The sequence below is a fragment of the Spermophilus citellus genome (genome assembly GCF_964194105.1).
Source record: "Spermophilus citellus genome assembly, chromosome: 9".
Classification (NCBI taxonomy): Eukaryota; Metazoa; Chordata; class Mammalia; order Rodentia; family Sciuridae; genus Spermophilus; species Spermophilus citellus.
Window position 1 is genome coordinate 22274038 of NC_138191.1, and position 16069 is coordinate 22290106.

Consider the following 16069-nt stretch of genomic DNA (forward strand, 5'->3'; position numbering starts at 1 on the left):
TCTGGGCCCAGATCCTTCTGTAACTGTTCCCCCCTAGTCCTCCTCACCTTCATGAAGCATGTGGATCCTTGAGGTTACTTTACAGAATTTGGGGAGTAACTCCCTTTCCCTGTTGCCTCGGCAGCATTTTTCTGGCCTTCTACAGCTCTGGGTCTGTGTTTTATTCTCTCCCCCGTCCTCTGCAGAGGCTAATTAGCACTCACAGACAGTTCTTCAGGGTCAAGTCTTCCATGGTAAGAGATGTGAATGGCAAGTGAGGTTCCCAGTCTGAAGTTTCTCCTTTGAAGTCTTTTAACAGGTCACCAGGGATTGATGGAGGCCTAACAATGGGAGCCCAAGAACTATTTTTGCTTCGAGGGGCGGGTCCTGCTGCCAGACAACCCCTGAGAACCCCCCTCTGATAGATCTGCCCTCACTCCTCTGGAGACCTCTACAGTAAGACTGAACATTTTAAGCTGTTTTTGCTTTTGTTTTTTGAGACCTGGTGTCACTAACTGGGCTTGCATGCCTGGGCTCAAGCCATCCTCCTGCCTTGGCCTCTTAAGTAGTCGGGCCACAGCACACACCACCACATGCTTGAAACGCAGACTTCTTAGCCCTCAGAGAAAACACAGCCCCACAGACCTCCATCTGCCCACAGCCGCTCGCCACACACGCATCCTCCCAAATCAGACCTTCCCTCCCTCACACATGTACATATTCTTCCTATTCATAGATAGGCCTGTGCTCAGTTCAGGAAACAGAAAAAAACATGACAGTAGTTATTTAATGTGTGCCTACTACCTGTGAAGAGACAACGAAGGGGGAAAGTATGACTCTGGGCAATATGAATTGTAGGATAGGCTGCTAGGATCCTCTCTGACCCTTGGTCTCTTTATCACTGCTCTCTTCTCCTTTCACATTGCTTCCTCTGCCTGGGGAGCAGCTCTATCAATGTGGGACAACTGCCCTTCCACCTTCTAGCCTCCACCCCTGCACCACTTTGACTTCTCAGGGGGAGGAGGTGAGCTGGGATCTGAGATATCAGGGGGAGACAAGCTATTACCCAGACAAAGGAGCCCAGCCCAGAAGGCCCTGGAAATTGGGGTAAAGAGAAAGAGTCACTTGCTGAATGGATGTCCCGGGTGCCTTGATCTGTGGAGACAGAAAGTCCTAGTCTGGTTTTTACAGGGCTCAAGTTTGCAGCTATCCCTAAGATTCAGCCAGCTAAGTGCTGAGCCACAGGGTCTGAGTCCAGATGCTTAATAGATAAGTATTCTGTGAGCAGGTTCTTATCTTTATCAGAAGAATGGAATCATATCAAAGAAAATTGTGTGCTGACACTCACTCTGGCAACTAGTTTTGCCAGTCTTTTCCATCTCTTCTCCTGGGTCAGGACTCTCTCCTCTCCTCCATTTCCACTGGCCTGTCAACTAAGACGCAGGTGTCATTTTTAATGTACCCAAGAACAAAGCACTTCCCCTACCCTCTACCTATCCTAGTTTCCATTTGTTGTAGAGAGTAAAGGAGACCAAGTATATGGAATTGCTTTGATAATGGCCAAATATTTTGCAAATGTTGAACACATACCTAGACTTGTACAAAGCCTTTTCTATGAGGAGTGTCAGGAAATCAATGAGTTCTCTTTGCCTTCCCTGCCAGAGGTAGATTGGAGACCTCCCGTGAGAAGGCCTATCTCACCTGGGCCACTGATCTGCCCAGCACCTACTCCAGGCTCTATAATGTCAACCATTCAAAATAAGGTACTCCCCAGTCTCCTGGCCTGGATAAGCACATCACTGCAAAACCAGGTTTTAATGCAGCACAGAAAACTTCTGCTTCCTTTGTGAAGGATTAACTGCTATGACAATTGATTTAATGCTAAAAAAAAAAAAAACTAGAAAAAGAGACTAAATATATAAAATAACTATTTTAAGACCCTGGGTAACAGTGCAGGTCAACTGCAAAAAGAGTTTGTCTGCATCTTTTGATGTTTGACTGCTAACAACCTTCAATCCCCATTCATTCTCTCTCCTTTTTTGATCCATCTAGGCAAACCCAAAAGGACACATGCTTTCTTCCTTGGGACCAGCAGGGGCAGTTCAAACCATAGCTCAGGCTGGGGACGTAGCTCAATGGAAAAGTGCTTTCCTAGTATGTGGGAGGCCCTGGGTTTGATCTCCACTGGAAAAATAAAATATGGTTTATGTGCAGGAACCTTTACCCTGGTTCCAACCACATGAAATACCAAGGTCGTTGCTCAAGTTATCCCCAGAGCTTTAGTACTAGCCTGCTGTGCTCTTCCCCAGAAAGTCTTATTGTGTGAGCGATACATGTTTTCATACCCTCTAGGTCCATGTGTGACGGCATTCACTTTGACATCCAAACCCACTTGGGATGGGGACTGAATCTGCCCCAGTGGGGTAACCAAGGAACAATAGAGAGCCCAGAAAGAAAAGTAACAAATGGAGAGAGACCTATGATTGCAACAGCTGACTTCCTGGACAGTGTTTCAGGGTACAATGGAGAAGAAACCCAAAGAAAGCTCAGCAATCTCACAAAATTGAGGACTCCGAGATCAGATCTCCGAGATAGTAGGACCACCACCTACCTGGGAGATGGAGAACCAGCAATATGCAAAGGTGACACCAGGCTGTGTGCCATTCAACTTCTTTCCAGACAGACTGGAGAGACCACGCAGAAGCCTTATTTTAAAAGTATGGCTAAAGGGCTGGGGATGTGGCTCAAGCGGTAGCGCGCTCGCCTGGCATGCGTGCGGCCCAGGTTCGATCCTCAGCACCGCATACCAACAAAGATGTTGTGTCCGCCGAGAACTAAAAAATAAATATTAAAAATTCTCCCTCCCTCTCTCTCCCTCCTCTCTCACTCTCTCTTTTAAAAAAAATAAATAAAAAAAGTATGGCTAAAGAAGTCCTCGAATAAAGCCTTCTCTAGGACCCCAATAAAAAACTCTTATAAGGATGAAACTAACCCGCGAGTAACTTAACTATCTACCGGTAACAACCCAACAGTTGTTAAAGGAGTACAACAAAATGCATCGAGCCAGCAAAGTCCAAAACAAGGCAGAAATTTCACTATGTCAGCAACCAATCAAGATTGGTTGATTGGTTGATTTTGCCCAAAGATGAAAATCGATCCATAAAAATAGACTCCCATAAATGGGCATGGTGGTGCACGCCTGTAATCCCAGTGACTCCAGGGCCCAAGGCAGGAGGATCACAAGTTTGAGGCCCACCTTGACACTTCAGCAAGCCCCTACCTCTAAATAGAAAGGGCTGGGGATGTAACAGTGGTGCAGTGCCCTTGGGTTTGATCTCCAATACTGTAGGAGAAATATAGACCCTCAAATGACAAAAATAATATACATAGCAGTCACAAATGTTATAATAGCTATCATAAATATGTTCCTTTTGCTTAATTAGGTCAAGAAGAACATAAAGATGAGAGAAAGAAAAGTATAAAAAAAATCAAATGGAACTTTTAGGAATGAAAACTATAATAGATGAGTTGACAAGTACATTGGATGGGAAGAGCAACAGGTTAAACACTACGAAAAAAAGAAAAATCAGAATAGAAACTATACCAAAAGAAACAAAGAGACAGAAAAGACTGGAGAAAATAATGATATTTATTATTATTATTAGTCTACTAAAAATAATAATAAATATCATGACCTGAGGAACAATAACAAGTGGTCTAGTTTTATGTATGATTGGACATGTGTAATAGGTGCAAGGTGTACCTATAAAGTCCCAGAAGTATGGGAAGGAAGAGGGAGAAAATAGTTGATAATTTTCCAAATTTGACAAAAACTATAACCCTAATGATCCAAGAAGCTCAAAAGATCCTAAGCACGATAAACATCTTAAAAATCCCATACCTCCAGACATGGTGGTGAATGCTTGAAATCCCAGTGGCTCAGGAGGCTGAGGCAAGAGGATCACAAGTTCAGAGCCAGCCTCAGCAATTTAGTGAGGCCCTAAGCCACTCAGTAAGACCTTTTGCAAAATAAAAAGATAAAAAGGGCTGGGGATGTGGCTCAATGGTTAAGCGACTCCTGGGTTCAATCCCTGGTGAAAAAAAAAAAAAAAATTCCATACTAAGACAAATAATAACCAAACACTGAAAACTAATAACAAAGAAAAAAAATAAAAAGCAACCAGAGATAAAAAGACACTACAGAGGGATTAAGATAACAAAGATAAGAATGACAGCAATTTGTCATAAAAACCATGTAAATTAGAACCCGCTACTACAACACCTTTAAAATACTGAGAGAAATTAGACAAAGAAAACCTGTCAAGAATTCTTCACCCACATTTTCAATTCTGAATATATGTTTCAGAAATGCAGGCAAAACAAAGGCTTTTTCAGACAAATGAAAGCTAAGAGAACTCATTTTGAGCAGAATTACAAAAAAAATTTTTTTTAAAAAACATGTTAAGCAGGAAAGAAATCGTGTTAATGGAAATCTGCACGTACACCAAGGAATAAAGAGCTCCAGAAACAGCAGCCATAGAGGGGAACACAAATATGTAGAGCAGAGAAACCCGACTGAACTCTTGCAAGGATCTCACAGATACTTAAAGGGGTATGCGATTATGAAAAGGTAAACTACAACAAGTTAAAGATAGATATGGTGGGGCTGGGAGGATACCCAGTGGTAGAGTGCTTTACCTAGCATGCATGAGGCCCTGCATTCAACCTCTCTGCAAGAAAAAACAAACAAAAAACAAATACACAAAAAAAATATGGAAAACCTGGGTTCGATCCTCAGCACCACATAAAAAATAAAATAAAGGTATTGTGTCCATCTACAGCTAAAAAATAAATATTTTTTAAAAAGAGTAAGATGTTAGACTTAAATTTAACCATATCAATAATTACCTTAAATGAAAATGCTGTAAATATTCTAATTAAAAGGAAGAAACTATCAGATCAAATTAAGGGAAAAAAAAGCAAGATCTAATTATATATTCTTTACAAGAAATATGCTTCAAATCTGAAGACTCAGTTACAAGGAAACTGAAATAGCTATATTATTATCATACAAAGTAGACAAAAACGCAGAAAATATAACCTCATAGGATAAAAAGGGAAAAATAGGCAAACCTGCAAGTATAATTGGAGACATCAACAATCCTTTCTCAGTAATTGTTGAATGGACCCCCTCACATACAAAAGCAGTTAAGACATAAAAGACTTGAACAATCCTACAAACCAACTTATTTAATTGAATTTCTACACAATAGAAAATTTTTCATATTTTTCAAGTGAATACTAAACATTTACCAAACAGACCACATTGGAAACATTTACCACAGACTTATTGGAAAATAAGTCCCTACATATATGAAGTAATTAAAACCATGTAGAGTATTCTTTGTCTGCAATGTAATTAAACTCAATAACAGAAAAATAAGTGGAAAATCCCCAAGTATTTGGAAATGAAGCAACATGCTTCTTGATGACCTATGAGCCAAGGAAGCCATCAAGAGGGAAATTAGAAAATATTTTAATTGGATAATAATAAAAATACAACATATCAAAATCTGTAGGAAGCGGCTAAGCTTTAAAGGAAAGTAAGAGCATTATATATTTACAGTAAAAAAGAATAAAAATCTCAAATTGGTATTCTAAGATTTTACTTTAAGAAACTAGAGAACAAAAGACAAAATAAATCCAAAATAAGGTAAAAGAAAAGCAAAAATAAAGGTGAACAAAATAAATTAGTTAGAAAAGACAGAGAAAGTAGGGAAATCAATTACTAAAAAGCTGATTCTTTGAGAGGACAATATTAGAAAAATTTCTAGCTAGAATGAATGTGATAAAAGATACACTTATGAACATCAGGAATGGAAGAGGAAGCATCACTACAGTTTGTACAGATATTCAATAAATAATAAGGGCATATTCTGAATAAGTTGATGTCAACAAATTCAATGCCTCAATGAAATGGAAAAAAATAATTTTGAAAGACTGATGCTTAATCAAGAAGAAATAGCTTGAATATTCATTATAATTATTGAAGAATTTTAATTTGTGGTTACTAATCAAACCACAAAGAAAACTCTAAGCCAGATGACTTCATTAGTGAGTAATAATCATTACAATTGGAGGAACAAAATAATATAAACTCTACATAAACTCTTCTAGAAAGTAGAAGAACAGTGAATACTTCTCAGTTCATTCTATGAGGCCAGCATTACCCTGGTTTCAAAACAAAGACAAAGATATTATAAGTAAAGAAAACTTCAGAACAATATCACTCATGAACACAGATTTTTAGAAATCCTTAACCAAATATTAGCAAATTATAGCAAATCAAATCCAGCAATATATTAAGGAACTACATTATGCTCAAATGGGATCTATTCTAGGAATGCTGCACGATTAGTTTAACATTCGAGAATAAACATTATTAATTTACCATATTACTCATCAGAAAAAAAGAAAACCAGATGATCATCTCAAGAGATGTAGAAAATCCCATGATAAAAAATCAACACCCATTCATGATAAAATTTCTCAGCAAACTCGGAATAGAAAGGAACTTCTTCAATCTGATAAAGAATACTTAAGAAAAACCTACAATTAATATCATATTGAACAGTAAAGGCTGAATGTTTCCTCGAATAAGAGCAATAGGTCTGTACTTACAACTTCTAGTAATTATTGTATCAGAGGGTTCCGATCTACAAAATGAGGCAGGAAAAATAAATAAAAAATCTTCCATAATAGAAAGTAACAAGTAAAATTATCTTTATTCACAAACAACATGATCATTTATGTGAAAAATCCAAATGAATCTTTTTTAAAACTACTAGAAGTAAAAAGGGTGTTTAAAAAGGTCACAGGATAAAAAGTCAGTATAGAAATATCAATTGTTTGTCATTACTACTGCCACCAATCAACTAAAAGCAGAAATTTAAAACACTGTATCAGTCATTTTATTATTAAAAAACATGAAATATGTAGAGATAAATTTGCCAAAATATATTTGCAAGACTAAACCTGAGGGCTGGGGATGTGGCTCAAGCGGTAGCGCGCTCGCCTGGCATGTGTGCGGCCCAGGTTCGATCCTCAGCACCACATACCAACAAAGATGTTGTGTCCGCCGAAAAACTAAAATAAATAAATAAATTCTCTCTCTCTCTCTCTCTCTCTCTCTCTCTGTCTCTGAAAAAAAAAGACTAAACCTGAATATTCAAAATTACAAAATATTGCTTAAAAATTTTTAAGAAAACCTACATAAATGCAGAGACATTCCATGAAGTCACCAGAAGTTTCAATATTTTCCCCGCATTAAAATTTAATTTAACACAAGCCAAGGTCTCAGCAAGGTTTTTTTTTAAGAAATTGATGAGCTAATTCTAAAACTGGTATAAAAGACAAAAAGTCTAGAATAGTCAAAACAATGTTAAAAGAAAACAAGAGTACAGGGTGTGAGTACTCACCATAAAGCCACCATAATCAAGACAGTGTGATGTTGATGTAAGGATAGACATAAATCCAAGGACCAGAAAATTATAAGATTCCAGAAGTATCATTTTCTGTATGTTAAGAATTCAGAGGCAGTTTAGATGTGTGGTTCTGGTTCAGGCTCACCTGAGGTTGCAGTCAAGATGTTGGTTGAGACTAAGCATTTGAATGCTTGAGTGCAGTTCCAGGAGCTACTCCCAAAATGGCTCACTTACCTGTCTGGTAGGTAGAGGTGGGCTACAAGAGGCTTCAGTTCCCTGCTAAAAAAAAAAAAAAAAAAAAAAACAAAAAAACTCTCCATAGAGTAGTTTGAGTATCCAACTGGTTTTCCCCAGAGAAAGTGATCCAAGAGGGCAAGGTAGAAGCTAATGTTTTTATGATTTAGCATTGTAAGTCATACTCCTCCATTTCTGCAAAATTATACACTATTGGTTGCAATACAACGAAGGTAGTGGGAGATTACACAGGGGCCTGAATATAGGTGTTCATTAGATGCCATCTTAAGATCTAGCTGCCAAGGTGCTAAGGTTATTCAACAAATGAAATGATCCTGGAGCAATGGGGCATCCATGTAGAAAAAAAAAAATGGTCCTCAACCTGTACCTCACACTATATATTAAATTTACCCAGAAATAAATCATAGACTTAAAGATATGAGCTAAAACTATAAAAATTATAAGAAAAAGAAGAAAAATCTGTGCAACTTCATTTAAGGCACAAGATTTTTTAGCTAAGGGCTGTGGCTCTAGCTCTGTGGTAGACCACTTAAGTGTGAGGCACTGGGTTCAATTCTTAGTACCACATAAAAATGAATAAATAAGTAAAGTCATTAAAAAGAAAAAGATTTCTTAGCTAAAATCCAAACATCACAAACCATAAGGGTAAATTATCCTCAATGGGCTTCACCAGAATTAAAACTTTACTCTTTGGAATGCAGAGTTGAGTTACTGAGGCTGCAGCAGGAGGCTTGCAAATCTGAGGCTAAATTTGGCAAGTTAGTGAAACCTTCTCTCAGAATAAAAAACAGTGATGATGAACCCCTGTAATTCTAGCGACTGGGGAAGGCTAAGGCAGGAGGATCGGGATTACAAAGCCAGCCTCAGCAATTTAGAAGAGGCCCTAAGCAACTCAGTGAATCCCTGTCTCAAAATATAAACAGGGCTGGGGATGTGGCTCAGGAGTTAAGCCCCTCTGGGTTCATTCCCTGGTACCAAAATAAATAAATAAATAAATAAAATAAAAAATAAAAAATAAAAAGAAGCTAGAAATGTGGTTCCATGGTAGAGAACCCCCTGTATCCAGTACCAGATAAAAAAGAAAGAGAGAGAGAGAGAGAGAGAGAGAGAGAGAGAGAGAAAGAAAGAAAGAAAGAAAGAAAGAAGAAAGAAAAAAGTCAAGCCACAAACTTAAGAAAATACATTAAAAAATACAGACTTACTTATATCCTAAATATATATAAAGAACTTTTTTCCATTCAATAATATAAAGCAAATAACCTTATAAAAGCAAATGAATATTTGAACAGACATTGCACTAAAAGAGATATATGAATCTTTTTATCTGCTTATTTTAACAATAAGTTAAAATAAGCAGATTAAAAAGAAACTCCACATAAAGACTTGAAATTTTAAAATATAGTAAGATACAAGACACCTACTAGAATAACTAAAATACAAATGTTGGTGAATGTGTGAAAATGATCGAAACTTCATATACTACAAGTGGGAGGGTAAAATTCTCCAACCACTTCAGAAAAATAGTTGGACAGTTTCTTATAAAATTGAATACATTTTCTGATATGACCTAGCAATCCATCCCTAGATAACCATTCAAAAAAAAATGAGGTTTTTATTCCCCACAGACTCACTTGAATATTCATAACATCTTAATTTAAATAGCCAAAACTGTGAGAAAAGACCAAATATCTATGCACAAGAAAAAATATAAACTTGCTCTACAACCAGACAATGCAATATTAGCAATAAAAAGGAGTAAATTAATGACTTGCAACAATAGGGATGATTCTCAAGAACATTATGCTAAGTGAAAGAAATTAGGCACAGTTAAATATAAATATGCATCTATAGTGTTCAGAAAGCAGTCCAGTGATTGCCTGGAACCCAGATGCGTGGACGGGTTGGAGTGGGGGCTGAGAGTAGTTTGGGACACCGCACAGATAACTTTGTGCGTGTGTGTGTGTGTGTGTGTGTGTGTGTGTGTGTGTTACTGAGGATGCATGACAACTTTTAAGGAGATGCACGTGGTATATAAATAATCATGGCAGTGGGGTGTAAATGTGTCAGAACTCATTAAATATTCACTTACAGTGGGTGCATTTTATTGCATGCAAACTGTACTTCGATGAAGTTCAGTTAAAAAAAAAAGAAATCAAAAGAAAAAGAAGGTTCAGCTTTCCACTGAGCTTCAACCTGGACAGGCAATATTCTGGCACCTTTGTATCTTCATTTTCACCTACAGAGCCCTAGGTTTTCCTGCTTGGAGACTGTCGGGGTGCCACAGAGCCCAACATCGAGAGGAACTCTAGTTAATACCTTCAGCCCGGGTGGACTCCAGGACAGTGGAGCAGGAGAAGGTGGCGCGGGTTGGGTCCAGCGAACAGGCCGGGGAAGGGCTGGAGGTAGGATGCGGAGGAGCTCCCTCGTCGCCCCCAATCAGGTTGGGAGCCGGGAGCACCACCCGATCCCACCGCTAGGGGCTGCTGATTGTTCGGGGGCTGGAGTCTCGAACGCCCAACCAATATGCATGCCCCTGACTCTGCGCGGAGGCCGGATGGCCCTGGAGGTCGTGGATCCACCCTTGGGTCCCCAATGCCTCAGCCTTGCACCCGCTCCTGCACCGAGCGCCGCCGCGTGCCACTTCTGAGTCAACCGAGTCCTCCAGGACCGACGCGATGACGCCGTCCCCGGTGGACCACCCGGAGCGGGCAGGACCTGTCCGGCCAGAGCAGCCTACGGGGCGGGGAAGGAGAAGCCTCGGCCTCCTCCCAGGAGGCGGTCACCCGCCCAGAGGCGCCCTGATCTGCCCTGCTGCAAAGCCAGCTCGCTCAGGACGCGCCGGGTGGCTCGGGCGCGTCCACTAGCCTCCGGCACAGCATTGTAGCCCAGAGGCGCATCAGTGGACGTCCTCTGGGAGACGCCACCCGAACCCAGATCTGCAGACTCCGCAGCTCCCCGAGGGGCACCGACGGAGCCTAGCCCAATCCGGTCCGGTCCCGACGGTACTGGGTCGGTGCTGCTTCACTGATCAGAGGGCAGAATTGGGACCGCCGCTTCTGCCCACCTCTAAGTAAAATAGGAGAATTCCTGGGAGTCACTGTCCTACCAGAAGGGGATGGTGGCGACAGGGGAGCAGAATCTGTCTTGGAAGAGCTGTCGCCCTGCTTAACCCAGAGACAACTCCCCCCGCCCCCATCTTGTACATATCCTTCACCCACTCCCCACCTCCACCTTTCCAGCCCCCCACCTTCCCCTCGGACATCTAATTGACTAATGTCTATGATTGCAACCAATTGTTTCTATGTAAACTTAATTAAAAGATTTTTTTTTCTGGAAGATTATTATTGTGCAATCAGCTTACCAGCAGCTTAATCTTTAACAATCAGCAACTAAAAGCAAACGACGTTTGCATGTCCCCTGGCGTGTGTTGGACACACCAGACCAGGGGCAGGAGCTGGTGGAGAACAGCAAAGAAAAACCCCCTCAGGTGGGAACAAGGGAGCTATCCTCGACCTTCCAGCTTTGAAGACTTTCCCAGATATCACTGTTAAGGAGAAAACAAAAAACAAAAACACTTTCTAGTCCTCTCAGCTGGATGCCTTGGGCTCAGTCCTATACAAGAGCTTAGGTACTGTGCAGGGTGGGACTTGGATACGGAGGCTGCTCACACTGCTCCTGTTTTTGACGGGTCACTGATAGGTCTTGCAAGTCTGAACAGGCCACGTTTTCCACATCTGTCACTCCATTCTTGTGGAAAAATGCCTCAGAGGAAATGTTCTATCATGTGCCTCTCCAGCTCCATCCAGGCTCTGGCTGGCATGTAGCAACCTTGTTCTGGGAATCCTTGTGCCTTAAGAGAAGTTAAAAGAAACTTGATGCTGAGTCAGAATGAGAGGGAAAAGACAAAGCTCTAAAATTCCTAGAAGCCAAAGGGCAAAAATTATTTATGTTCAAGGAATCCCCTTCCTGCCCCAGTAGTCCATCCCCCCACACACACACAGGGAAAGTGGCCTCTTTTCTTTCTTGGGAATTCCTGGACATCCGGTCCTCCAGAATGGCCATCCCATCAAAACTTTTGAATTTCAGTCTTTCCTCACAGTTGGTTCAGATTCAAATGGTAGCCCCTAAAGATGTCATTAAACAGTACTCTATGTTTGCTTTTTTACGAATACAGCTGTAAAAAAATAATAATAACTCCCATGGAGGGATTATAGGCTTTGCAGAAGGCAGTATATTGGAATACTGAATCTTCAGTATGTAAGCAGTCAGTCATCTGCCTAATAGATGGAATCAGGCTGCCACTCATTCCTCTGCAATTGGAGAGAGAGGGAAAAAAAAAAAAAAGTATTGACTAGAGAATAGAAAGAGCCTGGAGATGGAAAACATCTTCATCTTCCTCTCCCCTATCTCTGCACCCCCAGGCAAACTTTTGGTTTAAGGGCTTATCATTTCTTACCTAGATTATTGTCAAAACTTCTGATCTTTCCTGTGCAATTTCATCCCTCATCTGGTCTTAGCAGCTCTGTCTTCCATGTGGTCATCTACTTTCGCTCTTGCTCCTGAGGTCTTGTGTGGCTCTCCATTGTCTTTAGTGTAGAATTCAAACTACACAGTATCCAGCTTCTTCCAAGCTCACCCTTGGCCAACTGTCAGCTTCTGCAGTGTCATTTATTACTCAGCCTATTCCTAGGCCTTCTCATCTTCCCTAAGCATTTCTTGTGGAGTGTTTGGACTGTGGGGAATTGGGTCCCCAAGGAGATGACCAGGACACAGCCCACATGTTATAAAATGCTACAAGCTCTAGAGCTGGGCAGTCCTGGGTAAATCCTAGTTCTTCTGTTTGTGGGCTCTGTGATCTTGGGCAAATTAGTTAGCCTCTGGGTCTTAGATTCCTTGTCTATAAAATGAGAATAGTAATAGCTGTCTTATGGAATTGTTCTGAGGATTCAATGAGACAACTCACATTGCCTGATCCTCCCCGACAATTCTCACTTTCCATATGCAATTCCTGGTCCTGTTCTCCAAGTTAGTATGACAGCTATCGAAGGCCCAAAGGCTTTTTTTTTTCCTCTCTGCATCTGTAAACTGGTGTTAATAGCACTTACCTCATAGGTCTTGAGGGGATTAAATGTTTCAAGGTACATGTAATCAGTTCACTGAAAAATTTTTCCAGTTCGCTGAATTATAATGACTTGGCGGCGGGTTGGGGGGGGCGCAAGCAGGAAATAGTTTCATTATTTACCACACCTTTGTCTTTAATCCCAACATGTGCAATCATTTTTGTGGTTCTGGATGAATCTCAGGCAGCTTCTGTATATATTTCTGGTTGCTTTCAGATAATAAATTGCCCTGATCACTTTCATGAGTTTCAGGGAAGAAAATAATTTTTAGTATTTATGTTAATATATTGTATTAATATAATGAATTATGTTATAATTGTATGATTATGGTCATAATAATATTCATGTTAATGTAAGGAAAACATTTTTAACTATTGCAGTTCTCTTTTTTATAGCTAGTTATGTGGTCATAGTTGGTGTTTTTAACTTCATTCTCTATTATGCAATCTATATTCCCTTTGCTTCCAGCACACTAAAAGTCATCACTGAAAGATATCTGTATTGTTGGGCTGGGATTATGGCTCAACGGTAGAGCACTCGCCTAGCATGGGCGGGACCTGGGTTTGATTCTCAGCACCACATAAAAATAAAGGCATTGTGTTGGATCCATCTACAAAAAAGATATTCTCTCTCTCTCTTTAAAAAAAAATAAAGATATCTGTATTACATGTTTTACTTACATGCCATTAACCTAGGCAGTTATATTTTTTTTCTAAACCTGAAAAGAACAAAGTTGTGGGGCTAGAATGCAAAAATTTCCCTGGTGGATCACTAAGAATGACAATGAGAGGAATCATTCTCATTTCAACCTCTTGATTTTCAGACCATGAATCCTGACAATGGGGGGAGAAAAGCACTACATATTGATCATTGCTTCAAGACATACACAGCTTCCTGAAGTTCATTGCTTCAGCTCTGTCCAATGTGAGTATTCAACTGGCATTGAAACTGTGTCACCAAGTGACCATTCCACCATTCTATTAGGCCATTTACTTCAGAGTGACCAGGTACATTATAAGACCTCTGAATTCTATGATCACGAGTACTTTGCCATATTTTATTTGCTGTTAAAAGATCCTTGATCAGAAGCCATGTTTAGTGAAATATTATATTAATAAGATATTCTGTAAGTTAGCAGTATGTAGACAAGGAAGGAAAAATCCATATTCAGATTAAGGGTCCCCTGGTGAGGAGAAGCTTGTCCCTTCATGATAAAAGTGTTCCAATGTAATCAGCCTGCTACCATGTGACTGGCTATTCACCCTGGGGAATGGCACCACATTGAAGGTTCAGTGTTAGCCTAAACTGTTGGCAAGTTGACCTCTCAGCAGTGACTGTAGACAAATCAGACTTAATGAACAGAAGTTCCATATTACTAAGCTATGCACAATTTCTGTCCCTGAACTTATATAATGCAACTATGAGACACTGGACAAAGATAGAGATGGCTGATAAAAACAGCTGGGGAAAGAAATTTGCTATCTTAGTGCCCTGATTATGAAGATCATCCTCCACTAAGATTTCACTTCCGTGGACATTCATATAAGACACAAATATTTTCACTTTGTCTCAGCTCATCATGGTTCATTCACATACCTCTTCCCCAGATTTCCTTATTACTGATTTTCCAAATGTATATTTCCCTCTAATACTATGAGTATCAAGTCAAACTTTCAGCCACAGCGCACACACACACAAAAAAACTTTTTAAAAAGTATATATTTTTATGGCTGGCTATCTGGCCTTCCAGGAAAAATGAGCAACTATGTGTATTGCTCAAACTTCTGAACAAGGGGAGGATTTTCCAGCTATCTTTCTGGGTCCCCTCTGAGTGGGACAGTAGTACTGCAAATATTTTCCTTTAGGTCAACTGGGTCAGAGATAATTTCTCATGGGGACACATGACAGAGAAGAGGCAGTTTAGCAGGGTTAGGAGCCGTGGGAATCTGGGGCACTGGTTCATGCAATTTTTTTTCACCTTTAAGGCCTGCTCAGGTTCTAACACATATACATACCACTTCCACTTGAGAGTAGAATATTGCTGTAAATAACATCCAGCTCATGACAGGCAGCTCAGGTCACATGGTAACTTGGTAATCCAGAGTCAAACATTGAGTTTCTAGTAGCCTCTCCCCAATGAAGCCAAAAAGGGAAAGTATTATCTGAAGAGAATGGCATAGTTCGATCCAAAATCCTAAAGGTTTGTTCTGTGATTCATCTTTAGCATCTGCTGAAGTTTCCACACACTTGTTCATAGTCCTACACAGTACCAGACACTTGAAGCGCCATTGAACCTGACAGCTTGGTTTGAGGAGCAGATAAGTTGGCACATCCGCCTATACCTATGACAGAGAGTTGTCTCATTCTGGGTCCTACTCAAAACTGCCAGACACTTGAGTTGTTTGATATATTAAAGCTGCATGACCCAAGGAATTGAATGTTACTTTCCAAATCTAAGGAGGCTCACCAAACACTGCACCCCTTTCTCAGGGTAGAGAAGCGAGAGGTGGTAGCAATTTGTCTTTCACCTTAGATGTGATACTTTAATGTACCTCAAATCTCTGGGCCTCGATAAATTTTACCCAAATTTCCGTGGTACTGATTTCCCACCATCTGGATGCGTGTGTCTTACCAAATCCTCTGAAGTACTTGCTACTTGCTACCTACCTGGTCCATTCAGCATCATCTCATTCCTGTGGTAGATAAAGCCCTGAGGAAGGAAGATGAAGGCATATTGCTGGCTTTACCAGTTGGAAGTAAGCTGAGTCTGGTGATCTTTCCTAAACAGGCATAAAAAATAAGCATTTTTCCAGGTCAACACCTGCAAACCAGATGCTGTAAGAGGTCTTAGATCCACAGGCTGGAAATCCAGGAGCACAGTGCCGGTTTCTGTGAGGGCCTCGGTGTGGCAGGGCATATGGGTGTGTGCAGAAGAGGCAAAACCCACTCCTATGAGAAAGGCATTAACAACCAAATCTCCTTTTAGAGGTCCCACCTCCAATCACTTCAAATTACAACATGAACTTTGAAGGGAATAAACCATAATCAAGCAATAGCAATGATTTTTGGAGACACTGGGGGAATAAGGGTTTGCATAGAGAAACTGGAGGATCAGAGAAAGCCTTTCAAACTTTTTGAGCTCAGGCAGGCCAGCTACTAGAGCAGGATCCTAGAGAAGTCAATGGAAGTCTGTTGTCTCTGCCTCTGAAATATGGATTGGGATTTCTGTGG